General features: G+C 53.3%; 2 protein-coding genes across 11 annotated transcripts in view; one reads left to right on the top strand and one right to left on the bottom strand.

The window, feature by feature from the left end:
* RALGPS1 (Ral GEF with PH domain and SH3 binding motif 1) overlaps window positions 1-26,782 on the bottom strand; it is a 222,733-nt gene that overhangs the window by 74,283 nt on the left and 121,668 nt on the right. The gene's annotated exons all lie outside the window — the stretch shown is intronic.
* ANGPTL2 (angiopoietin like 2) overlaps window positions 20,712-26,782 on the top strand; it is a 36,160-nt gene continuing 30,089 nt past the window's right edge. The window contains exon 1 of the mRNA XM_021691193.1: window positions 20,712-21,082. The gene's annotated coding sequence lies outside the window, so the exon portion shown is untranslated. The remainder of the gene's footprint in view (window positions 21,083-26,782) is intronic.

The raw sequence follows: 26,782 nt of genomic DNA, 5'->3' as shown, positions 1-26,782 counted from the left end.
TTAAGGTCTCCCTATCTGTACTACCTTATTTTTTTTAAGGTCTAAAAGGACATTTCTTTTCTGATTAAAAAGGGTATTTGTGTTCATCTTAGAAAACACAGAAAAGTGTGAGGAAAGTAACTGCCTGTGGGATTCCAAATTTAGGTGTGTCCTTCACATAAACATACTCATCTATATAAGTTGACCACATGTTGCTGCGTGGTTCTGGGGGACCGTTCTGCTGGTGGAAGACCCCAGAGGGCTCATCCGTTAGTGGAAGTGGAAAGGTCCCAACCTGGGTTGGCACTAAAGCATCATCACAAGTCCCGGACACCCCAGATGCCTTTTGTGAAAGCCAAGGGGTAGGCAAAGGCCACCACAGACCCTGCTGCCCGCCTGGGGTACACAGGTCCTGTCCAGGTCCTTCTCGATGGCACATAATCAGAGTTATCACTTTACGCAGGTGCTGGATGGCTCTAGGGTCTGGGACCAGATAGCAGCCTGCATGCCTGACCCTGTCCATCAGGCAACCCCCTGCCTTTCCACCTTCCGGGGTCCCCCAAAGCCAACTCTCAAGGTGGAAGGAAAAGCAGGAAAAAGAAAAGGATGGACCTCGTGGAGTGGAGAAGAGGGGCTGGTGGTGATGAGAGAGCCCAAGCTCCCAGCTCCTCTCCTCCTACAGGTTCACTGCTATGACAATGGCAATCATAACCATAATCATAATCATAATCATAACAGCATAAGAGCTCACCATGTGCCAAGCATTGAGACAAATGATCAACAAGTGTCATCTCTGTTCCCCAAAGTGGGGACACCACTGAGAGGATCATGGTGGTCTGGGACGGACACTTGTATCTCTTTCACCATGTGTTAGAAAACCCATTGCACAGGGGCATCTGGGTGGCTCAGTCAGTTAAGTGTCCAACTCTCGGTTTCAGCTCCAGTCACGATCTCATGGTTCTGAGACTGAGCCTTGCGTTGGGCTCTGTACTCAGTGGGGAGTCTGCTTGAAGACTCTCTCTCCCACTGCCCCTCCCCCCACTTACACATATACACTCTCTCAAATAAATAAATCTTAAAAAAAAAAAAAGAAAATCTTTTGCACAGACATTTATTTACAAATAAAATAGACTTAAAGAGAAAAACTGAGTACAAAGGTTAAGGAATGGTGGCGATGGTCACAAATCCCGAAGTCTGGGGAAGCACCAGCTTACTGGACCCTCACGGCAGCTGTTATACACCTGCCAAGGCACGGGGAGCTTACGTGGCACCCCGGGGGGCGAGGACTGGGGTTAGGACCTGTGCCTGTCTGAACCCACAGCCTGGGCCTTCCCTGCCCTGGGCCCTGCTGAGGCAGGCTCTACTTCTCCCACCCTTTGCCTTCACTCTGCTGACCCACAGTGCGCAGGGTGGATTCCCTGTGCTCTGGCCCCCAGATGGATCAGGCCACTGGCTATGTGGCATCCCTCTCCCTCCAGGTCTCTACTACTGGTCCTGTCCACGTGGGCACCTGTGGCCAGCACAGCCGGGCAAACAGCAGGTTGGGTTCGGGAGCATTTGTGCAGCTGCTGAGCAGGCTGGCTCCTTCCTGAGAAGAAGAGTGGGTGGTGTGGACGGGGGTAGGTGGCTGCGGCCCTGGCAGTCAGTTTCCTGGGGCCTCCCTAGTCAGAGTGACCCAGGAATGGCAGGGTCTGGAAATTTCTCCCTGCCACAGCCCCATGGCAACCTCCTGGGAACAGGGGCATGGGATGGCCTGTTGACTCTTGCCTCGCCCGGCCTGTCACATGTCAGCACAGGACAGTGTGACCCACCTTCTGGACAAAACTTCGTTTGAGGCAGGAAAAGCCCAGACAACATGCTGTTGGCCCAAGGTCTGGACACGTCTCTCAAGAAGGATCATCTTCCATCCCTTGTAAGGACAGGCAGCTGAGGTTCCAGGGCCAAGCCATGGGAGCAGATTCAAGGGAGAGGCAGAGATCCTGTGGGGTCCTAGAGGACCCAAACTAGGAATACTCATTTCTTAGGACCAGAACAACAATGTGAAGAATCCAGAGTAGAACTGGGCTGAAACTTTCAGCCAGTGAAAGTGCCACCTTCCTACCAGTGCCCACGACCCCAGTGTGTTAATAATAAATACTAGTAAGTGCCATCGGCTGAGCACCTAGTAGATGTCAGGCGCTGGGCTTTACCTGCGTCAGTGAGCTCCGTGCTGTCCTTATGCAACCTCTGAGACAGCAGATGTTATCAATGCCCACCTTACAGACAGGGACACTGAGGCGCTGAGGTGCCTGGGTCAAACGGTTCGGGAGGGGTGAGTGGTGCTGTGGACCTCCGTGGGACATGCAGCTCTGCAGACTGATAGCTGGCATGAAGGGCTCTGTCTTTCTGGGGGCTTCTTTGACAACAGACTACATGCAGCAATCTGTGAGTCTGTCGGACACCCACTCCCTGCGCCCAGGACAGCTCTGGTTTCTGCCCCTCACACCGGCATCGTGATGACTGGCGCCCGTTCATCCTCTCTTTTCGGGACTCCTGGCTCCCTGGGCATGAGCACTTCCCGAGCTGCGTGGGATTCGGGGCTCTGGGCTCTTGTTTCAGCTCTGCCCCTTACTAGCAATGTGACCATCGACAAACCATCGACAAAACCGCTGCTCTTCTCTGTGGCTCTGTTTCCTCGTCGGTAAAGGGTTGGGGGGGCGGGGCTGGAACTTACGGCTCTAACAATTCAAGAACGTGTTGACTCTAGAGATTAGTATCTAATAAAGTGAACATCTGTGGGTGCAAGCACGCATGCAGTGTGCGTGAGTACTGTCTCCACTGCCTGGGCGAGGCCTGCTCATCCTGCAGGTCAGGGCTCACGCAGCACTCCCTCAGAGCCCTCCCTGCCTGCCCTGGGCTCCTGCTCTGTGATCCTTCCCAGCCTCCAAAGCTTTGAGAAATAAATGTTTGTTGTTTAGAAGCCAGCCACTTGGGGCATCTGGGTGGCTCAGATGGTTAAGCGTCTGCCTTCAGCTCGGGTCATGATCCCGGGGTCCTGGGGGTCCTGGGATCGAGCCCCACGTCGGGCTCCTGGTTCAGCGGGGGAGCCTGCTTCTCCCTCTCCCACTCCCCCTGCTTGTGTTCCCTCCCGTCCTGTGTCTCTTTCTGTCAAATAAATAAAATCTTTAAAAAAAAAAAAAGAAGCCAGCCACTTTATGGTATTTTATTATAGCAGACAGTTCTAAGACAAACCGCCTCCCAAGGCTGAGATAAAAACCCCCAGGCCATGGGTCATTCCTGTGACCATCTGTTTCCTCCACACTGTGGAGTCTACAGATTTCAATTTCTGAGGCTCCTGCTTCTTACCTTCCAGGAGGTTGGCAAGGGGGACAGAAGCTCCATAGGGTGAAAGGCCAGTGGCAGTGTTGACATCCACTGACTCTATCTGGCAAGCTATAGAGAAGAGCATGGGTGTGGAGTAAGGCAACCTGACCCTGACCCTTTGACCACAAGGATGAAGGCACCTCACCTGTGACACTGGGGATAAGCACACCTTCCCACAGAGATTACGAAGGTGGTAATGGTGACAGCTCAAGGTGTGCACGCTTCTGGGGGCCACGACTGAGCTCAGCATTCCATCTGCTTCCTCCCCACCGTGTCTCGATGACCACCCTACCATGGGAGCCTTGTTTGGTCACTGTTCCACGGGGAGAACAGTGAGGCTCAGAGAGGCACATACTTTGCATGCAGCGAGCTGGGACATGGACTCCAAATCCTTCTGGACGCCTAGGTCAGGCTTCAGCCCTAGTGTCGTTTGCTGCACAGTGGTGAGGAGGCTTGGGAAGGGGCGGTGCTCAGTGATGCTCCAGAGACGTTCCTCATCCTGCCCTCTTCTTTTTCCTCCTGCTTCACCAAATCCCCTCACCCGCCACCAGGGCTTCCCAGCAGGCCCTGTTCATTTGGACGCCCCACTCTGGACCACGGCCAGTGTGGCCAAGGGTGTGCCTCTGCCCCACCCGCCCCACCCGGCGAGTGGGGCCTTCGGGCATCTACGGGAAGTGCAGGTGGCCAGAACAGGGACCCCCAAGCTAGGGCCTGTAGACGACTAAGGTCACTACTACTGACTGAGCAGTTTGAGCCCACTGGGGGTACAGACGTGAAATGCCATATTCTCTCTGCCACACACTCCCTAACGTGCTGCGCTGACTCCCCTTTTCCATCATGGGCAGCAGGTCCCCTAATGAAATCTGGGCCAGATTCTGTAACTTTGCAGTCACTTTCCATTTTTAGCATGGCTGCATTAGAAGATTTCAGACTTGGTTCTGTTTATGTGAAGACTCCATCCAAACGGAATTCAAAACTCATGGCTGTTCTCTTCTCTCCCCCACCTCTCCCTGGGGGACTGGGGGAGGTGGGAGGGAGAGTTCTGCTCTTTTCCAAGCCCCTTTCTTTATCTGAACTTCCTCCACTAACCCTTCCAGACTCTAGCAGTTCTCACAGTCCACTCTCTCCAGAAAAGCGAGATATGCTCATGCTGGGGTCACCTGTCGGGGGTGGCGAATCTGGTCTGGTCTGATTCCCTCTGACGCAGGTGGCCCTGGCCAGCTGGTGGTCTCCATGCAGGTGGAGATCTGGGTCCCCTAGGGACGCGTTCAGCTTTTTCCCGGCCCCTCCATCGCTGAAGAGCAGCCCGGCCTCCCGTCCCTGCCACCAGGGGCACATGTCCCGACCCCTTCTCTAGAAGGGTGTGTCCCACCGCGTGGTGCAGCGCCGCCTGTGTAGCCCAGCTCCTGCCTTGCTGCCAGTCTCTGTCCCCTGCACGTGCAGACCCAGGAACATCTGGGGGGGAGTTTTTGGCATCTTGTGAGGGTCACAGAGAACTTGAACGAAGGGCAAGACCCAGCTCTTCTCTGTACCAAGTCCTTTAGGGCCTGACGACTCTTCAGATTACCCCCTTTACACATCTCTGCACAGAAACAGGCACCAGTTTCTACATTCAATGTGACCCAAACTTTGGGGGTTACATGTCAGTCGCCCTCTTCCTCTTCTTCTCCAGAGAGGGAGAGGGGACTGGAAAGAGGTGGCTCCTTGCTCTCAGCTCTGGGGGTCTCTCCCACGCTCCCAGTGGGCCTGAAGGTCCTGCAGTTCATTGCATGCCCAGCCCTTTTCCCCCAGAGGCAGAGGCACCCCAGTCTTTGCAAAGGACTCTCCCAGAGCCTCCTTACTTGGCTTTGGGGAGGAGAAGCACCTGTCTCACCTCAAAACAACACCTGCTGTGTGTCTAGGACGTCTCTCTTGCTCAGAGCACCCGTCCAGGATTCATAGGAGTGGGTGTGGGGAAGAAGCCTGGGCACTGGAACTGAGGGGCAGGAAGCCATCGCCTGGGTTTTGTTCCAGCCATCATTATATAGTTACTCTCAGCTGTTCAGAAGCTCTGGGCAACTAGACGTTTGTTAGCAATAAAGGGGGTGAGGCATTTATTTTTACTTAATGCAAGCAGCATGTTTCACAGAGATAGTTTATATTGCAACGTATAGAAACAAAGATCAGAGTCACTTCTGGGGGCAAGACCCTGGGCAAGACTCATGACTCTTGACCCAGTTTCCTCATCTACACAAAGGAGACAGGCATCATCTAATCTCGCACCCCCGACAGGGATAGAATATCCTGAGATAACAAAGAATTTCGATTGCACCTGGCACACAGTAGCCATTAACTTCATGGTAGACATGGTAGCTATTACTATTGATAGGCGTTTTCAGAACCAGAGTTCACGAGAGACACAAAAGGGGTCTTAGGCATGGAAAGCATCACAGTCCACCAACCCAGCATCCCCAGGCTGCTCTGCTGGAGCTGGAGCCCCACACAGCACCAGGCACACACAGACCTCTAACACACTTTGTGGAGTTCCAGGAGACTATTAATCTGCTACTTATTAATGAGGTATGCTCAACACAGATTTAAACTGCATCTGGTCCAGCAACCAAAAGAGACTGTGGGCCTTAAAAAAAAAAAAAAAGGAGAGACCCCTCTGTGTGTGGAGGGGGCACAGCCCTCCTAGCCGGGCAGGAACTGGCAGCTGTCGCCCGGCGCCTGCCCGAGCTGGATGGCGGCCTTGAATACTTTCTTTCTTAAGTGAAGCTCCCCTCTGTGTGTGCTGAGTCACAGCATACACGGGGGGGGGGGGGGGGGGGGGGGGGGGGGGCGGGGTCAAGAGCATTTACTTAGTGGATACCAGGCATCAGTGAGCGTAGCCCAGGGGCAGGGGGCGGGTGATCTGGCAGGGCCTACGCTGCAGCAGGACAGGAATGAGAACGAGAAACCGGCTCACCTGGCCCTTCAACCCCCATGTGGGGTGCTGGGGGGGTGCAGATGAACGCTCTGATCACAGACCTCGGCAGGGGAGAGACCAGGCCCAAAATAGGCTGAACGTCTGGGGCGTCAGCTGGGATTCGCCCCTTCCAGCAAGTCAGGGCTCAAGCATTCTGTTTACCAAACTCTCTGCACACATAGAAACCAGGACCGTCTGGGTTCCACGTTAAAGGGGACGGGGAGGGTCCTCCCTCCCCTGGGTGGATTTCGAGGTGTTGGAAGCATCTCTGACAATGCCCGGGAGGAGGGCCAAGGCCCAGGGCTGCCCAGAGTGAGCCTGGCAGAGGAAGAAAGGCGATGGCAGGCCTGCGGGCGGGTGGGGGGGGGGGGCGCCCCCCCCGGGGGGGGGGGGGGGCACCCCACCCCACCCCACGCAGCCCCAGCCTGGCAGGTAGCAGAGAGGGGGTGACGTCTGCAGGCAAAGGCAGTTCTGCGGAGCGGGATGCCACCGCAGCACGCTCTTGAGCTCGTGAGAGTAATCAAAACCAGCTGAAGACCGAGCCGCCTTTCCAAGGGCTGCCAGAGAGAGGGACTTTCCGGCGCAGAAGCTGGGATGGCTCTTCTCAGGAGCGCTCCCCTGCCATGCTGCTCTCCTCTCTCCCGCGGCGGTGGGGCGGGGGGTCATCGTGAGAAGGGCAGCGCCCCCGCCCAGCCTCCTGGGCCACCACCTCCCATGTCCCCCTCCTGTGGCCAGGCTCCTGCTCTTCTGCACGTGTGGAAGGGGGTCAAGTCCATGCAGACTGCAGACCGGCCCCACAGCTGAGTCTTACGCGTACACGTCCTTACTGGTCACAAACGGTGCAGCTGGTGCCTTTTATCCCTGCTTCACAGATGAGGACGTTGAAGCAGACAGGGGACGTGAGTTGCTGCTGCTCAAGGCCACACAGGGAGCGAGTGGTGGAGCTGAGATTTGAACTTGAAACTGTGGCTCCAGAGCCCACACTCTATACCAGGGCACCAGCCTGCCTGGCAGGATGAGGACCAGGGGGAAATAAAGCACCATGTGGCAGACACTGTGGGTACTTTATGCTGTTTAATTCTCACGACAGCCCTGAAATATAGGTATTATTTCTACCATCTCCTATTTAGAAAGGGGGAAACAAAGGCCCCCATAAGTTACTTGTCCAAGGCCATTCAACTAGGAAGGGCAGGCCTCAGGCTCAAACCAGGTCCCTCTGACTTTAGCACCTGCCACCGTGCCACGAGGCTTGCCAACAACCTCAACGGAGTACCCCCTGCCGTGTACCAGGCACTGTGCTGAGCGCTAGGGAGCCAGGGGTGGCCCACCTCACCCTTACAGCCTGCTGGGGAGCGGGGAGCACCAATCATACTATCATGTAGATAAACCTAAAATTCCAATTATGAAGGAAAGTATGCCTGGCCTCATCAATGCTTCAGAAGGTTTTTTTGGGGGTCGGGAGGGGGGAGACAGATAATTTATAGAAGTAATTTCTGCAAGATAATTTATTATCTTTTTCATGTGCCTTTTACCTCCTATTCTGTACCAGGAAAGCAAGTGGGAATCATGTTAATGAGACTGGTCGAATGAAGCTTGTTTCAGAGTCTAGACATCACCATGCTGCTGAAACACTCCATATCCCAGGTCAGTGACACGCGGGCATCTGGTGTAAGGGAAGGAAAGGGTGAGGCCAACATCAAGCCAGCTCCCAGGAAATGGCTGCGAAAAGCCAATCCGCACTTTCCCTGCTCCACACATACCCAACATCTGCTCACGTGAAACAGCCATCAGAAGTAGGTGATGGGCACTGCTGGGCCACCCCAGACTCACCTTCTGGAAAACTCATCTATCTTGAGCAACAGCTCCCAAATCTCGATCCTCATGGTCACTTGTTAGAAATGCAAATTCTCAGGCCCTACCCCAGACCCACAGAATTTGAAAGTGTAAGAGGGGGCCTAGCAAACTGATTCTGAGGCCCCTGAAGCTTGAGGACCACTGATGTAAGGTGTCCTAAAGTCACAAATACAAGGAACACAACCCTAGGTGCCTACTATGAAACAAGCATACAACATTTGTCTCAATTAACCTTCCTAATAATTCTGGGAATAAGCAGCATTATGCCCAGATGAAGATGTTGAGCGTCAGGGGCCTCCCTGACCTGCCCAACCTTATACCGCTGGGAAGTTAAGGGCTCAAAGTCTATGATGCTTGTGAACTTTGGATTCAGACAGGCCCAGATACGGATCCTGGCTTTGCCGCTCACTGGCTGTGTGGCTGTGGGTAGACTCCCTAGCCTCTCTGAGCCTAAGCTACCTCATCACTTAAAATGGAAGACAGAATCAAACCTCTCCTGGAAGGTTCTGTTTTTGAGGATTCAATGAAATAATCCACATAAAAGGCCTCCCACCATGCCGGGCACGCACTGAGTACGTAATAGATGGCAGCTATTTTGTAAGAGCATAGCTCTCATAAGCCCCAAAGACCTTTGAGCTCCCCAAATTGATGTGATCAAGTTCAGGCATTGAGTCTTTTGTACATTACTCACAGGAGAGCCCTTTAGACAAGTGTAGTGCCCGGTTCCCCTTGTTTAGAAATAGTTCTATCGGATTTCTGGGACTTCAGCCGGTGAGAAGCAACAAACCGGGAGAGGGATGGGGAGGCCAGGAAGGGAGGGTGATTGCTGCCACGGAAGGAAGAGCTAGGAAAGGAACAACAAACACAGCTGCCTGGGGCTCACGGGGCTTACAGGGCACCGTCCACAGTGCCCTCCACCCTGCAGCCTGCAGTAATGTTCGTCTATTCGAGACGACTGAGTCACCAAGGAGAGGTCAGCATTGTGTTTCGCCAGGATTTACAGAAGTTAGCGGGCATGTGTGTCTGTGCTAGTCGGCGTGAAAAACTTAATGAGACTGGATAAGAAATTTTAAACATTGGATGACTAAGGAAACAAACAACCTTGTAGCTTTCTGGGCAACCGGATTATCTACAATGACTCGGGCCCTGGGGCCTGAAGAGCTGCAGTTTCCCTGTGACCAAGGCAGGTAGGTAATCCAAGGGCTGAGAGGGCAGGTCCCTAGTGCTAGACTTACTCAGGTGGGGCTGGGGGCAAGTCAGGCAACTTCCCAGGCCTCAGTTTCTGCATCTGAAAATGGTGAAATAATAAAAGAACCTGCCTCCCAGGGTTGTGGTGAAGATCAGGACGTGCTCAATAAACATTCCGAATTATTGCTGGATGTATACACATGCGCCTTCCACAAGCCTGCTTGCCACCTTGTCGAAGGCATTATTTTCTTTGGTCGAGCTGACTTCAAGTGCAGGCTACACACAAAGGCAGGGGCAGGGAAGCATTTCTTTGGCTAAAGGACAGTTAGTGAGGTTCTGCAGGGGTGGTTTCGGGGACAATGACAGATGTGCAAACCAAAGAGGGAAACTAAAGGACACTCTCTGGAGAGATACAAAATAACTAGTGATCTTCAGAAGACCCAAACGTGCTGGAAATCCAAGATAACGGGGCTCCAACTTACTAACAGAAGAGAGCCAGCATCTATCGAGCACCTACTGTGTACCAGGGATTGCGCTAGGGTATTTGCCCTCATGCTGATTCACGTATTCCTCCCAGCTGTCCTGGGAAGGTGGTATTGCTGTCCCAATTTTTAGATGAGGAAACAGACAGAGAGGATAGGTAAATTTCAGAAGTTACGTGGTTAATGAGAAGTAAAGGCGGGACTCAAACCCAGGCCTTGCTGACTCCCACTGCACCGAGACAACCATGGTCCTGCAGGGCGGGAGCAGGCTGTACACCTGTCCTTGCTTTCTTCCCACCCCTGCCTCTCCTGCTAGCACCTGCCACTGGCCAAACCCAACCCAAAGCCAGAAGGCAAGGAGAGCCCATTGGGGCTTCCATACAGGTCAGCCTCCTGGCACAAGGCAGGGTGCCAAAGAGCAGATGTGGGGCAGAAACCAGAAAACACCCAGTGGAGGGGAAACCTGCCCCCTGCCCCCCAGGATTTCAGCCTTAGAGCTGGAATCTATCTGGCCCAGTCCAGGGAGGATGAGAGGGAGGCCAGGGCATGGTCTGGAGCCTGGAGGGGCTGAAGGAAGCCTCCTGTACCAGCTGCCTTTACTCCCTGCAGGGCCTGTGTGGGTGTCCCTGAGATGGCCCACCCCAGACCTACCAGTTGGAGAATCAGGGCAGGTCTGGGCATCTGAAACTGGGGAAGATGCAGGAACAATCCCTTCCAATTTTCCAGGGTCACAGTTACAAAGTTCTTGCGTCTTCCTGACAGTGCCTCCTGCAAAGCTCCCCCTTCCAGGTTTGGGACAACAGACCTATGGATCTCTGCTGAAAACAATTTCGTGCAAGCCCAAGGAGACCCCGAGCTCTCTGCATCTCTCTGGATACTGACATCCAGCTCGGGAGCTACTTCAAGGATGAGAACAAATTAGCTCAAGAAGTGGGATAAGGAACTGGACTTTTCCAGTCCACTCCAACCTGTGGGAACATTAACAGCAATTCAAGCATGTTCTATAGACCCTTCCAGCACAACTGCCTCACCTCAACCTCATTCCTAACTTCCCCAGTCATTTCTGGAAGTGTCTTGGGTGATGGTTCCTTGCTCCAACTTCCTGCTGCCAAACGTTTCCCCCACACTTCTGGAGGATAGTGCCCAAATGTCTGTGCTGGTTGTGGTCAGGGCTGTCATGTACAGCTGTGTAGGGTGTGCACTGCCCAACACTACATGGAAATCCCAATTGTGGGTCACTACTTTGCTCGCAGAATTCTATTTCTAGGGCTCTCAAGTGGCAAATCTTTAAGGTGCTAAACAATGCAGGTTGATCCTCACCATATTAGAGTCATGCTGGGTTCCTGTCAACTCTTCTTCAAAATCCTGAATCCAGCCACCGGTCACTGTCTCCTTGACACTGCCCTAGTGCCCATCCCCTGGCCTCTCACCTGGGTAGCCCCTCAAGTTTCCTAATGGTCTTCCCAGTTCCATTCCTTACCCCTTGGACCATTCTCCACCCAGCACCAAAAGGGACACTGAGAAAATGCGAAACAAAGCATAACATTTTCCTGATTGCAATCCTCCAGGGGCCTGCGTTGCACTCGGAATAAAACCCCAAGGCTTCATCTGCCCAGCCTGCCTCTCTCACTGGTCCCCACTCCCCCCCTCTCCCACTTGTCTCTGCTGCTTGGTCACAGTGGCCTTTCCATTCCTCAGCTAGGCCAAGCTGGTTCCCATCCCAAGGATTTTGCATGTGCTGTTCCCTTTGCATGCCTGCCTCCTTCCCATCACCAGGGTCTTGGCTCCCATGACCCTCCCTCTCAGAAACTTCGCTGAGCACCCTGTTGAAAGCAGCCTCCTTCCCGCTCCTACCCACCCCATCTTTACCTATTCCATGAACCAGTTTCATCAGTCTCTCAAATGATCTCATCTCTGGCACCACATAGATACTCCATAAACATCTACGGGATAACTCGATGGGTGTCCCACACAGTACTGGGGGGCAGGCCTTTTGCTGTGCCCTGTGGTACCTTCTCACCTGGCCCCGAGTCTCCCAGCTCAGCACTGCATGAGACTCACGTGTTCCCCGAGTACCCTGAAAACTGCCCCTCCAACCTCTGCAGAGAGCCCTCGCTGGCCTGGAGCTGCTCTCTGGGAGCCGGGCTGCATTCAGGCACCACCCTGGGGGCACCAGGCATGACCACGGACTGAGGTCTGTGTGCCCGAGGCTACGCCTGTGCGCCATCTCTCCCCCGCTGCATGCCCTCGGGCAGGCTACTTAGGCCTCTAACCTTGTCTTTCTCAGCCTGAAAAGGAGGACAGTGATGGTTCTTACCACATGGAGTTGTTGCGGGAATAAATAACGGATGTTAACAGTTAGCACAGAGCCTGCGACCCATGAGTGGTCGACCAGCATTGTCTCTATTATTCCTTCCCCTGAACTTGTCTCCCACCTGTTCCTCCAGGGACCCACGTGCACGTCCCCCTCATCTCTGCGTATGGGGAGCAGCTCCAGAGACCCTCCAGGGACTGGCTCATCGTAATCACACACTCACGCTGGGTTTGGACCCCAGCTATAAATTTGTGAACGGCGGCTCCCTGTGGGTTCTTTAAGAAAAGGGAAATGATGGATTTATGGAGAAATGATTAATATCTGCACTCACGAGATGAACACGACATGGTCCTGTCCTTGAGGAACTCAGGATCCAGGAGAGGAGAACAGGGAGCAGGCAGAGGGGTCCGCTGGGTGGGGGACAAAGGGGGCAGACAATGTCGGCATGGGATGTGGTGCCCAGGCCGCCTGTCCTCCAACCCCATCGTGGAGTCAGAGCAGCTCCCTAAATAGGTGGGTGGGGACCTTAAGCGGTTCAAAGACTACACAGAACCTCATGTCAATTCAAGTCAGATTTTGCCACCAAATGAATTTGAGCCAAACTTTTGAAAAAAGGCTTACTGTTTTTCTAGAGCTTTCGGATTCTGGATTTGTGGGTAAGGGCTTGTGGACTTACAGTCAGGGCCAAGTTATCCATTAGGCACAGCAGGCACGGCGCTTAGGGCTCACAGTACTTTGGGGGGGCTCACAAAAATGTTCTAACTTCTTTTAAAATGAGAATAAAAAGTGAACTTTTAGGTCAGAAAATGCCTTAATATTCAATATTAACATATTTGTCTTTATACCATGCAGTCACAGAAGATGATTTTTAACATTTTTTAGTGGAGGAAGGAGCTCATGAAAGCAAAGTGCCTTGGGTGGGCAGAAATCATCCTGGAGCCATGCTTGGAGCCCCGCCCTCTGCAGATGCTGGGAAGATTCGGCAAGATAAGGCAATGACCAGCACGGTGCCTGGTGCACAGTGAACATTTAATACATGATGACAGTAACAGTGACCATAACATCGTCACGGTCTCATTTTCCTTATCTACAAAAGGGAATATCGCTGCCCTCCCCGCTCCCAGGCCTGCCGTGAGACTGAGGGAGATAACACATGCCAAAGCGCTCTGGAGCCTGGCCCTGCCGTGTGGAGAGGGGCTAATACTGCGGACACCACCAGCACCCACCCAAATGTGGAATATGAGCAGATGTCCCCCTGCTGCCCCACCCACACCTGGCAGGATGGCCCAGAATGCCCAGTGCAGGCGCTGCCTTCCTTCCTGCACCTGCCTGGCAGATGGACCAATGGGAAGGGGAGAGGGCAAGGCTGAGGCAGGGGCACCTGGGAGCCAGGTCAGTGGAGGAGGAGTTACAGGGGACCCCCAGAATCAGCTTGGGGCGGGTCTGCGGTAGCCCTCGGAGGTCTGGGCGCAGCCTCACGACGTCAGGGAGGCTTTCTTATCTTGGGTCTCCTCTCCCTTCTCCTTCTAGCCCGACTCCTAAATTGCACTCTTGCTGCCCTCAGCCCCAAGACGCTGAGTCAGGAACCCTGGATGTGACACAGAGGGAGAGTGTTTTGAAGGCTAGCATTCCCACATAGCTGTTCAACAGACGTTTATCATGTGCTTCTTTGTGCTAGTCCTCTAGTGAGATGCTCCAGACAGAGTCCAGGACAAGACAGTCCCAGACTTGCCCTCAGGCCTCTCTGATGAGTGCATCAGCACCCCTGCCTTGTGCCCCGACCCTGGCCTCAGGCCTGTGAAGCTCACCCCGTCAGTCTCTTGCCAGAAGCCCTCAGTTATCTACTCAGCTGCCTTCTTGGGCTCCAGGAAAGATAAGCAAGGTCAGCAACAGCTCGGCTGCTCCTTGGGAGGAGAATTCCAGCAGGTGTCTAGAAGGGGGTTGTGGTCTTCCCACTGACCATAAAACTGTCCTCAGTCCCTCATCTCCTGTTTGGGATAAAGATTCTGTCTGACCCAGACAATGTTCCAAAAAGCAATTTTTAAGTCTTTTATATAGGTGGGGCGCCTGGGTGGCTCAGTCAGCTAAGCATCTGCCTTCAGCTCAGGTCATGATCTCAGGGTCCTGGGATGGAGCCCCACATCCAGCTCTCTACTCAGCAGAGAGCCTGCTTCTCCCACTCCCTCTGCTCCTCCCCCTGCTCGGGTGCTCTCTCTCAAATAAATAAATAAAATCTTTAAAAAAATGTTTATATAGGATGGGATGATTTTAAACAGCTTTGGAAAATTTCTGTGAAGTTTTTGTTATGACAATACAAAGAAAACTAGCAAACCAAAATTAAATCTCTCTTCCCTCTGCTTCTCAGTCTCCCCTCTTGGGGACAGGCCTTTGCATCAGCTGCAGTAAGAAGAGGGCAGATGAGGCCAATCGAACATTCCTTAAAATACTGTTATAAAGACAAAATGAAAACCAGTCAACTAAACACCTTAGCAAATTGGCTTTGGGCAAATTGACCTGGAGCCCAAACTCTGGTGCTCAGATGGAGTGTAATAAATATTTGTTGACTGAACAGCAAATGTTTTTGACTATTAGGTGATGTCCACACTTGAGGAGAAGGGCTACCCTGACTCTGTTCCTGGCAGGTGGGCTGAGAAGTGGGAATGAAATGGGTCCTACATGAGCTAATAACAGGCTCTCGAAGCGACTTTGTGACTGAACATGCATCCTGTGCTGACATTTGCATAAATTTGTTTGGCCAGCATTTAACAGACACAGTGTCCGCAAAGGGCTTTCCATGTGCTGGGACATCCTGTGGGACACTGGGCAGTACAGGATAACCAGTAGCACTGCCTTAGACTCTCCCCATAAACATGAGTCTCCAAACTTCTTACCGGGACAAGTCATAGGACCTGACGACAGCACCCCCAGGAGAGGAGGGGGCCAGCTGGCTGAGTCTTAGCTTAGAGGCAGTTGTTGCGTTAAATCTGGAGGGAGGGAGGCTTCTGGCAGTTCTACAGGCTTCCTGAGGATGGACACGCCCCTGGACCTTTCCAAGTCCGGTTGACTAGGAGAGGAGGGGATGTGCTTCTTTGTCCCTTAGCCACGGGTCAACCTCACTGGATGGAGCTCCATCACTAACACTGCCATAACTCCTTGACCTTGAATCTGAGAAGTCATCAACTATTAAATGTGTCATGTTCTAGTAAAAAAAAAAAAAAAAAAAAAAAAGTGAGGCCAATTAGCCCCTGACAGGCTGTTGACTTTAAGATGCCTCCTGATTTCAGAGATCTTAAAACAAGAAAAAATGTCTTAGAATTAAAGAGATGTTATTTGTTTTCAGGACACCTGTGTTTCTGCTCGCTTTGATATGGGTCTTAATCTCAGTCCCACTGCTTTCTAGCTGTGTGGCCTGGTGTGCAAGGAACTTTACTTCGCTAAGCCTCAGTCTTCTTGTTAGTATAGAAAAGAATGGTAATACTTCCTTCCCAAGTTACGAGAGGAAAAAACAATGATGCCTACAGAATGTTGAGCTTGATGCCTAGCATATCATAATTAGCTGTATAAGGTGCTCTAACAAGGCCTGTGGGGACAACACATTTCTTCTAGTGACCAGGTAGGTATACTGAGCTGAATCAATCTGTGAATTCTTGGGGCTGATATTTCCCAACAGACTATGACCAAGACCAGGAAGGGCAGAGAACTGAATTAAGAACCACCAACGAGCTGGCTAGGTTTATCAAGGGCGCTGAGAGCAGCAGGAGTACAGGAGGTTTGGGGGAGAAGACAGATTCAGTTGGGATGTGGGGAGTTCCAGTTACCAAAATGGAAGAGTAGATTGTACTGAACTAACTTTCTGGTCAGTAACAATGATAAACTCTGGACAATACACAAAATAACTGCTTGAAAGCACCTGAGAACAATCCAAAGCAACAGAAACTGGAGGAGACATGGTTTTTGAAAGATGGGAAGCACACTAGGGCCCTTCCCAGTTCATGGTGATAAACGGAAGACAGAACTGAAAGAGAATGCAGCAGTATTACTGGCTGGGAAGAAGACAAAGAAGTTGGGCACTGAGGATGGAAATTGAAGGGGAAAATGCCAGAAGGGAGACAGCCATGGAAGTGGGAGCTCCAAAATTACTGTACAAATTCCCCTCAAATCCTTAGTTAATCCCTAAACAGTATATATGTAGAGAGAGACTCCACAGAGCCCAAAAGAAAGCAGTAGCTGGGAAGCAGGGTGTTCGGAAGATGGAGCTTGGAGTTCAAGTCCTGCTAAGCTAAAGAGACTTAGCAAACATTTAAGGCTTCTGATTTCATCCCAGAAAAGCCATGCCTTACCAGTAAGCCCAGGACTAAGAATTATATCCTAGGACTATGGACAAAACCAAAATAAACCTACCTGAACAAAACCTAAAAACCAAACCTCCAAAAGGTCAAGGGGGTATGCCAGTAATTTAACCACCTGCCAGAACAAAACACAACATTCTTTAGAGGAAGGCAATAAAATACAAAGTCTTTTCAATGTATCATACAAAATGTCCAGTATATAATTTAAAAATAATAGACATGTGAAGAAGCAGGGTAGATGCAGTGACTATCTACTGAACGTTCTGAACATTCATATATGAGCAAACTAGGAAATGCCTCCAACTGGTTACATTCTAATTACATGCCTTATCAATGCTGGGAGGGAAGAAAAGATTCTTTCGGGGTATGTTCCCAAGTGTCTGAGGCTTGACAGAGTAATAATTAGGCCTGCCTTCCCTCCTAAGGAACATATGAAACACATGCCCAGACCTGTTTTGACATTTCTCAGGTTATGCCTTTTTTTTATTATTATTAAAGATTTATTTATTTGAGAGAGAAAGAGAGAGAGTGCATGTGCATGTGGTGCATAGGGGCAGAGGGACAGGGAGAGAAAGAGAGAGAGAGAAAGTTCTAAGCAGATAACCACACTGAGTGCAGAGTGTGACATGGGGCTCTGATCTCACGACCCTGAGATCACGACCCGAGCTGAAATCAAGAGTCGGCTGCTTCACTGACTGAGCCCCCCAGGTGCCCCAAGTTATGACTTTTTTTTATGTGAATGCCTGGGTTGAATAGGGATAGTTCGGAGAACTGGCACAAGTTGCTGGGTAGAAGGACACAATATTTATATCCTGCCTACATCAAAAACAGGAAATTAAAAATGAGTGATATCATTAAAAAAAAAATTTTTTTTAATGAGAAAACAAAGTTGGTGAGAGAATAAGAACGTTGCCCAGGTTAGTGACAGAGCTGGGATCTGAGCCCAGGTCTGTTAGACTCTGAGCCACAGCTCCTCATCCTCCCCAGCCAGTCACTCAATTATTCACTCCTCTGGACTGGGCTGCACAGAAGGAGAGCTCTGTGTGGCCCACACCCACACCTGCTCCAGTGCTCCGGGAACTCACAGCCCAAGGAAGGAGGCCAACACTGAGTCTGTACCGTGTACTAGCCAGTGCGCGTTACGCTTAATGTGTCACATCTTATTTATTTTTCTCAACAGCCTTATGAGGTAAGTCCTTGTAACATTTCCATTTCTCAGATGAGGACAGTGAGACTTAGAGCTACTGAGTGGTAGAACCAGAATTTGAATGCACAGCTCAAGCTCTCCAGCAGCATCCTTGACTGCCCAAGGCCACCTCAGGGGCGAGGGATGCGCAAACATGGACAGGGCAAGGCCATCCTGGTGTTCCTCTCCCACTTGATGGGATCCTAGGAACTTTGCATTGTGGAAGCAAATTTGCTCTAGTAATCAGGGACTTGGGCCTCACCTGTTCCCAGGGGAGGGTGGGTCCTGGAAAGTCCCCCTGACCCAGTGAGCCCCATTGCGTCCACTTGCCTCTCTCACCAGGATGGCTGCAACCATCGCCCACCAGCTGCAGATGACTTGTCTATGGTTCCCGCCACTCAGTCTCTACTCAACAACTAATGCGGCCTTTCAGAAATAAAAGCAAGTTGCTCAAAACCTTCCAGTGGCTTCCCACTGTCCTTGGATCAAGTCCCATCTCTGAAAAGGCCTCGTCTCCTGCCATGCTTCCCATCTCTCCTCAGACAAATGCACTCCTGGGAAGAACTCCCTATAATTGCTCCAGTTGTTACCGCTGAGTAACAAATTACCATCAAAACTTAGCAGCCCAAACAACCATTTTCTTATCCTCGTGGATTCTGTGGGTCAGGGATTCAGCTACAGAATGGTACAGTGGCTCATCTCTGCTCCCAATACCTGGGACCTCAGCAGCTGGAGCTGACTCTTGGCTAGGGCTGGCATCATTGAGAGGCATCTTTCCTCACATATCTGGGGGTGGATGCCTGCTGTCAGCTGAGACCTATGCTACACCTGGCCTCTGCAAGGCAGCTTGCAGGTAGCTGGACTTCTCAGGGTCCAGACTGGCTCAGGACCCCAAAAAAGAGTTTCCCAGTGAACAAGGCAGAAACTGCCCTGCCTGTTCTCACCCAGCCTTGGATATCAGGTAGTGTCATCTCCACTGTATTCCACTGGTTATAAGTAAGTCACAAACCCACCCAGATTCAAAGGGAGGGGACAGAGACTCTACCTCTCAATGGGAGGAGTGTCAAGGTATCATGTTGGACTAGGAGATATCACTGGGGCCATCCTCAAAAAAGCAATCTGCCACACGGCCCTTACACACTTATTGTTTCTACCCAGACCATTGTCTCTCCAACTCACACCTGCTCATTCTGACCTACCCTTCGGGTTTCAGCTGAAACACAAGTTCAAGGAGCCTGCCCTGACTGCCAGGCTTAATCCAGCCTCCTGCTTAGATACCCACTTAGTACCCAGCACTTCTCATGCGTTTGTCTGTCTGTCTCCCCTCCTGACTGCAAGCTCTGTGAGGAGAGCGACTTTGGCTTCTCGGTGTCAGCTCAGAGCAGGTTCCCAATAAACATCCTGGAGAAGAGAGACAGCGAGAGAGAGGAAGGGGAAAAGGAGGAAATATGCCAACCTCCAGGCTGACGAGGGTGCTGTTCAAGAAGGATTCAGCTCCATCCTATGTGCTTCTGCTGGTCTTGAGTCCCCGGCCTCCCACGGCTTCTGTGCAGACCATGCACAGGGACTCTCCAGAGTGGCTGGGCACCTTCACCCCCACAGTAGTTGTGGGGAGTATATCTGTCCAACCCGACCATTTGGCTATAAGCTACTGTGGTCTTCTGGTGAAGACTCGCCTTCTACAAAGGAATGGGACTGACAGATGGAAAAGGGAGCGCGTCTGAGCAGGCTGGGAGGGGCTGAGGCAAGAAGCAAAGTTTGCTCCCTGCAAAGACAGGAGTGGCAGCCCTGAGGAGCAGAGGACCACATTGGACCTGCTTGCCCAGGGACCAGCAACATGGTATGCTATGCCTGAGGGTAAGGAGAACCCTCCTCCTGAACGTCATCACCACTACCACCATCATTACTAAACCTTTTTAAAGAGAAAAGAAGAGTCACCGCCAGTATTTCACACAGCTGCTGCCCAGGCAGAGACACAAACCCGCGCCCAGCTGCTCCCTTCCCAGTACCCGCTGGCCTCCCTCCTCTGCCCGCGGCGCTGACACATCTGTAGGACTGCTCACTTTGTGGGGCTCCAGCGCTGTCTTCTCCTTTCTACTCTGACTCTATGAACACTCATGAGCCCCACCTCAGTGACAGACTCTGTGCTGGGGCCTCTCATCATGTGCTCCTTGAAGGTCTGGAGGTCACCGCAGAGGTTCCGGGAGTGTGGTCCCTGGTCTGCCCACCTCCCGAGCGCGGAGTCCAGCCCACTGAGGCGCCCTTGCCCGGCACCAAGCCCTTTCCCGAGTGATACCATGGAATTCATGAAGGTAGATCACTAGTCTTGGCTCATTTACGGGTGGATGCATGAAAGGGATGCTAGAACTGGGAAGTGACTTAATCAAGGCCTCTAGGTGGGAAGTGACCGGCACTTCTCCCGTGCATACCACCTCCAACCCCCCGCCCAGCCTGTGGTATTTCAGTGTCTTAGGCCACTGCCTCCCGCTAGCTGTCAGCACAGAGCCTGCTGGCTTCTGTGCACAGCCTCGGGCTCCCTCCCCAGGGTTTAGAGGTGAGAGAGGCCTCTATGAAGGGCACCCACGGGGAGAAGCCATCTGTGCGGGGCTGCCCTGCCTGCTCACCTGGGGCTCTGTGAGGCAGTGCAGAGATGAGGGAGCCATCCAGGGGGAGGACCTGCTCCCTGCTGCCCGCAGCTAGAGCAGACCCAAACCCATTACCGGAGTCAGAGGGGAAGCTCTCTGCCTCTGCAGAGCGCACTAGGGGCGGGCGGGCCAGGGAGTAGAGCTGGCCGGGCTGCTCGTGCCAGGGAAGGAGGGGGCGGGCGAGGGCCGCCAAAGCGGGCTGGGGCGGGAGGGGCCGGGCCAGCTGGGGCCGGAGCTGGTGTGACATCACCGGGCGGCCCGCCTCTGTCTGGGGCTGAGGGGAGGCCCGGAGCCTTTCTGGGGCCTGGGGGATCCTCTTGCACTGGTGGGTGGAGAGAAGTGCCTGCAGCCAACCAGGGTCAGGCTGTGCTCACAGTTTCCTCCGGCAGCATGTAAAGGCTCCACAAAGGAGTGGGGAGTTCAAATGAGGCTGCTGCAGACGGCCTGAGGATGGACCCGGAGCCCTGAGCAGTGGTGCCTGAGCCCCGGACCTGCAGAGCATGGCACTGAGGCAGACACCGGCCCCTGCTGGGAGAGGAGGCAGGTTGTAAGCAGCCCCAGCAGGACCCCAGGCCAGCCCCCGCCCCACCCCCGGCCCAAGCCCGGCTGTGGAGCACAGCAGAGCAAGCAGAGGCCAGTGAGGCAGGGCTGCTCGGCGGCCAGTCCGGCCTGCGACTCGGGGACCCCTCCTGGAGGCCATGGACAGGCTGCCCTGCTGACGGCTGGGGTAAAGCATGTGAGGAGCTGCCCCGGGGAGTCCAGCAGGAGTGAAGAGGTAAGGGGCCAGCTCTGTGGCACCAAGGGACAAGGGGGCAGGAGGCAGTAGCTGGCCCCACATCTGCGGGTTCCAGAACCCTGACCCCTCCAACTGGGGGTGTGTGCAGCTGGACCCCAGAGGGGGTCACTCTTGCTTTCGTTTGGAGCCAAACAAGGCATCTACTGGGGCAGACCTGTGGACACCTGGGCCAAGGGTGGTGCTCTGGGGGGCACAAGACCACGGGCTGGGCTTCGAGAGCTTCAACTGTAAGCCCTACTCTGCCGCAGACAAAGAGCCTTTGGGGTGAAGGCAGGCGGCTCCCGGACACGGCCCAGCAGCTGGGGTGCGTGCGTGAGCGCGTGCCTGTGTGTAGGTGTGTGCTTAGGGGGACAGGGGTAGCCCAAGGACATAGGAAGTCGTTTTTAAGTTTTGGGTTCCTATGCACCCTGCCTAGAGACTATGCCGAGGCAAAAGCAAAAGCAAACGCTGTCCTGCCAGATCCGGGAGCCCCTGTTCAGAAAGCTCCCTGGAGCCCAGCAGCTGCTGCTCACCCCTCAGCTGGGGAGGAGAGGACCCAAGGGGTCCAGAGCTGGAAGGGACACACCAGCTAGAGACTTCCGTCACTGTGGCTTGGGGCAAAGTGCTGCCCCGGCTTTCCCTGCATGTCCACAGACGCCTGATCCCGCCCAGGTCTCCAGCAGGCTGTATGTGGCAGGGGAAGAGGGGAGGACCAGGCTTCCCTGGCACCCCAGCAGGGGGTACAGCGCCGGCTCCACATTCTGAGTCCCTTGAAAGCACTCAGCATTAGATAACATTTCCAAACAGAAATTCTTCCCTGATCCCTCCCTTCTCCTTCTGTGATATGTGTGTCACGGGTCAGCTATTGCTTCTGCTGTGGGATTACGGGAGCTCCCAGAGGCCAGTTCGTTCCTTAGAAAAGGATCTCTTTTCACCAGGGCTCTGAGGAAAAGCCGAGAATGCCACTTCCAAAGCTGGCCGAATGCTCTCCACATGTATTTTCCCACACTGAGGTAGAGTAAGGTAGTGCTCATGAGCTAGGTTCAAATCCTAGCTCTTCTACTCAGGAGCCACAGGACTCCGGCAGAGCACGCGGCCTCTCGAAACCTGTTTCCTTTTCTGCGAAATGGGGTAACGCTACCGCCCATCTCTTAGTAACAGCTAACACATGGCACTGATCCTGAGCCAGGCACTTATCAGCTCCAGGGACCCTCACAGCTACCCTACAACACAGGTACTAGTGTTCATCCCCATTTTATGAGAGGAAGCTGAGGTACGGAGGTTCAGGGATGTGCCCAAGGCCACAGGGTTAGTAAGCGCCAGCACCAGGACTTGAACCCAGCACTCTGAGCCACACTCCGTTGCCTTCTAGGAGAACCACATGGGATCATGCCCAAGAAGGCCTTCACACAGCAGCTGCTGTGTGGCAACCCCTCAGAAAATGTTAGTCACTGGGTATCAGGACCCATAATAGTCAGAGTCGCAGAGACCCAGGAAGAGCAGGGGCCCGCTCTCTCTATCCTGGACAACCTGCGAGGGCTGCCAGAAAACCCCACCAGGACGAGCCAGTGTGGCCACTACTGCCGCCCACAGGGGGTCTTCCAAGGAGCTGAGGGGGCCTTTATGTCTGCAGTTAACTGCAGCATGTCCAGGTCCTTCAAGTCCACACTACGGGAGGGTACGTATATCTGATACCAACCTTACCACCCACATGGGTGCTACTCGTCTGCCTGTCGGGCCCGTCAGGACCGTGGTAGGTGAGGAAAGTGAGCTACCTCTGTGCGCAGGAAGACCAGTGCCAGGCCTGTCCTAGGGTCACAGAGGGAGACACAAGGGCTCCTCCCCCAAACTCCATCTCCATCACCACCTCTGACCACATGGAGGCCAACGCTGGTGCATCTTAGCTTAGGACAGTGGCTTCTCTCCTGTGGGCCCAGAGGTTGCAGTGGATTTCCTGAACTCTGGAGAGCATTTGGAAAAGCTGACAATAGATATGTGCGTCTCTGGCACAGGCCTCTGGGGCCGCAGAAGCTGCAGGTTTCCCAGCTTCAGGCTGGAACCACAGTGGCTCACTGTGCTCTCTGGGCAGCCCTGTCTGAGCAGAGGCTCTGACAGACTTCACAGGCCTGGCTAATAAAAATTAGATCAATTGCTACTCAATAAAGGCACTTGCGGTAGAACAGATAAAATGTGTGAAACACATGGCCCAGGAGGGGACTGCACAGTATTGCTGTTAAGTTCATGGGGAGAGCAACTAAGCCACTTCTCCCTCCACCCCTTCATCCCACAACGATTTATTAAGTACCGGTTAACTAAGGCACATGGATTATCTCATTTCATCCTCAACACAACCCCAGGAGGTAGGTTCTAGTTTTAGCATCCCATTTTTCAGATGAGATAACTAAGGCCCAGACAGGTTAACTTGTCCAAGGTCACACAGCTGGTGATTACTGAACCCTGGTCAGCCTAGCTCCAAAGTCTATGCCTTTCTCCACCTCACTCCACCGTCTGTTCAAGGCATCCTGACTTTTCTTTTGCTGACCCTGTCACTGGGTCCCCCGGCAGCCAAGTCTGTTCTGGTTGCTGTCCTACAGAATGCTTACACCATGCCATCTGAAAACCACATGCTTATCTGACTTCGATGCATCACTTGCTTGTCATAGAGGCCTCTCTCTGAGACATAACAGGCATTATCAACCCCCTCTTACAGATGAGCCTCAGCACAGCTACATAGCACCGTGGGACTCTGGCACCAGCTCAGTGGGGCGGAACCTCAGGCAAACATTCCCCAATGCGTCTGAGATACCACTCATGTGTTTCCTACATCCCTACTTGGGAGACTCCACGGGCTGCAGAATCAGAGTGCAGGTCCTCACAGTCTGCATTGGGCCACACTCAAGCAATCCTGAGAAGACATCAGGGAGACAGCAACCGGTAGCTACCTGAGGACAAACAACAGCAGCCTGCCCAAGGCAGGCACATCCAGCTTCGGGCCTCTCTGAATCATAGCCCATTTCACCCGAAATGGTCTCAACTGACACCAGTCAGATGCGGAGGGGCTCCGCTGGTAGGGCCCAGGGCCCAGTGGAAGGAGGCAGTAGGTGAATCTAACAATCACACAAATGTACAACAGTGAGAGACCTGCAAAGAGGGGGCACATGGCACCAAATGGGTGGTGCTGTCCCCATTTTACAGAGGAGGAAACTGAGGCTCAGAGGTTGCAGCACCTCTGCCAATGTCCCTCCACTAGTGGGCCAAAAAGCAAGGATTCAAACCCAGATCTGGACTCCTCCTACCCCAGCCCACTGCTGTCCTGGATAGACATACTGGGGAAATCTCAAGAATGAATTAATTCATTGAATAGCATTCTTTTCTGTGAATTTATATAAAATACCCCAAATAGAAGGGTTATTCAGCCACTGGCAACTGGGAATTTGTGGTGATAGATAGGTCACATCAGAACCTCATGCCAAGGGTAGTTTCAATAACAAAACCGTATTCCCTCGTATCGACTGTAAACCATATGACTGATTTAGTAACAGCCTGGGGTGGGGGTGGCAGTTAAAATGTTACAATGTCCTGTTACATGTGTACATCAATTGTAAGACACATTCTGATCACAGAAAAGTTCCCATGTTGGGGAGGTGGGGGGAGTCAGGCCTCTCACAATTGAGCTATTGTGTTAGGTCTATTCTCGGGCAAAACTAACCAGCCTGTCTTGGGGCCAGCAGCCCCAGAACCTCAGCCTCCTCCTGCTGCCTAGTCCTCCAGAAAGGCAGGCACAAGATCCCTAAGAAAAGCCCAGAGAGGGGGCGCCTGGGTGGCACAGCTGGTTGGGCGTCTGACTCTTAGTTTCAGCTTGGGTGGTGATCTCAGGGTCATGGGATCGAGCCCCGAGTCAGGCTCTGTGCTGGGTGTGGAAACTGCTTAGAATTCTCTCTCTCCCTCTGCCCCGCTCACACTCTCTCTCAATCTAAAGGTGTGTGGGGGGAAGCCCAGAAGGAAGTCTGTCCGTATCTCTAAGAAGCACCCAAGGAACGGCTCAGTTCCTGGAATGACCAAAGTCCTGCCTGAGGTGGCCCCAGTCCAACCTCCATGAGGGAAAGGTGGTATCTCTTAGTCACTGCTGGACCTCCAATACTCAGGGCCAGGCAGAGAAGGGATGTGTGGAATGGACGGATGGATGGATGGATGGATGGACAAATGAATGAATGAAGCAAGCAAGCAAGCCTTAGACGCAGCAAACAAGCCTCTCAGTCCCATGGTGCCACACAATTCCCCTCTGTGTTGTCCAGCCCAAGGCCCCTTTGGGGTGCCTCTACTCCCACCTTATGCCCCCCTCAATCCTCACCCCAGCTGGATTGGTTGCCCCTCCAGCCCCCTGAGCCGCCCTGCCAAGATACTGATCACCATCCCACCCACTACCGTGGGCCCCTTGAGAGTCGGGACCTACCCCGCTCCTGCTCTATCTCCAGCCCCAGAACAGTGGCCGGAACAGGTGAAATGCTTGGGAAATACATGCAATGAATGAAATCCTTGAAGTCCTATGTAGGAATCTAAGTGAGGTCCTGGCTCTTGGGCATTCAGAGGGGAAACGACCCTGACCCCGCTTTTAAGAAGCTCACAGTCTGGGGGTGCACAACCAGATGAGCTGTGTCTGTGTGCTGTGATGGGTGCAGGAAGCAGCCACAACTGCTCCTGGGGGTGGAGGAGGGAGGGGCCCTCACTGTGGATGGTGGCTTCACAGGGAAGTGGACTGGGGAGGTCAACTGAGAGAGTGAGACAGGCGTGTGCATCAGGCAAGACACAGCGGAAGGTGCTGAGGCAAAAAGAAGAGCGTGCACAGAGGCAGGGAGCCTGAGCGGGAGCACAGAGGCTCTGTTTTAAAGCAGGACACCAACACGACCAGCTGGGAGCTTTAGACAGACGGGCCTGGAGCCGCCTGCGCTGTGGAGGGCAGGGGGAGCGAGTGCCAAAGGCAGGGGGGCCAGTTAGGACTGTGTGGGTAAGAAACCTGGCTCTGAGGTAGACAAACTTGGTTCCAGGCCCGGCCTCACCACTTGGTAGCTCTGTGGCCCTGGGCAAATGACTTCATCCCTTACCTCTGTCTGCTCTTCTGTGAGATGAAAATAATCACAGGCCCGGCCTCACAGAGCTCCTGGGATCTGAGAGGTAGGCACAAAATGTGCTTGTCCCGGTGCTCAAGGCATGAGCCCATGCCCACGGGCCGAGGTGGCCTTAGGTGCCAACTGCTTGGCCTGGCCTAGAAGAGCAGTTCCAGGCAAGGCCCAGAGTCGCCAGGAAGCCACCATGGGGCAGCACTGTCTGCCCAGTGCCCGGCTTCTCCCTCTCATCCGAGGCTCCCCTGGTTCCAAGGTTCCAGAGCACATCAGGCATTGACGGAAGCGCAGCAGCCAACTCAGAAGCCGGGCCCTGACATGGCTTCTGCAGGCTTGCCCCGCCTCGGCCCTGCTGGCTGGGGCTCCTGGCACAGAGGGCTCAGGGCGCAGGCTTTGGGGGAATCTCAAAATGGTTCCCAAATAACGCACCGTGAAAAAGTAACAGCAGCATCCTTGTCCCCCTGGCAAAGGCAACCAGCTCCCCACTGCCTAACCACATCCCGTCTTGCCCTATGATCTCACAGTATGACCACAACCCGCCTCCTCCATGAACTCAGTCAGCCCTCCCCTGGAGCCAGCA

Source organism: Neomonachus schauinslandi, chromosome 13, assembly GCF_002201575.2.
Source record: "Neomonachus schauinslandi chromosome 13, ASM220157v2, whole genome shotgun sequence".
Classification (NCBI taxonomy): domain Eukaryota; kingdom Metazoa; phylum Chordata; class Mammalia; order Carnivora; family Phocidae; genus Neomonachus; species Neomonachus schauinslandi.
This window is presented reverse-complemented; position numbering and strand designations above follow the sequence as displayed.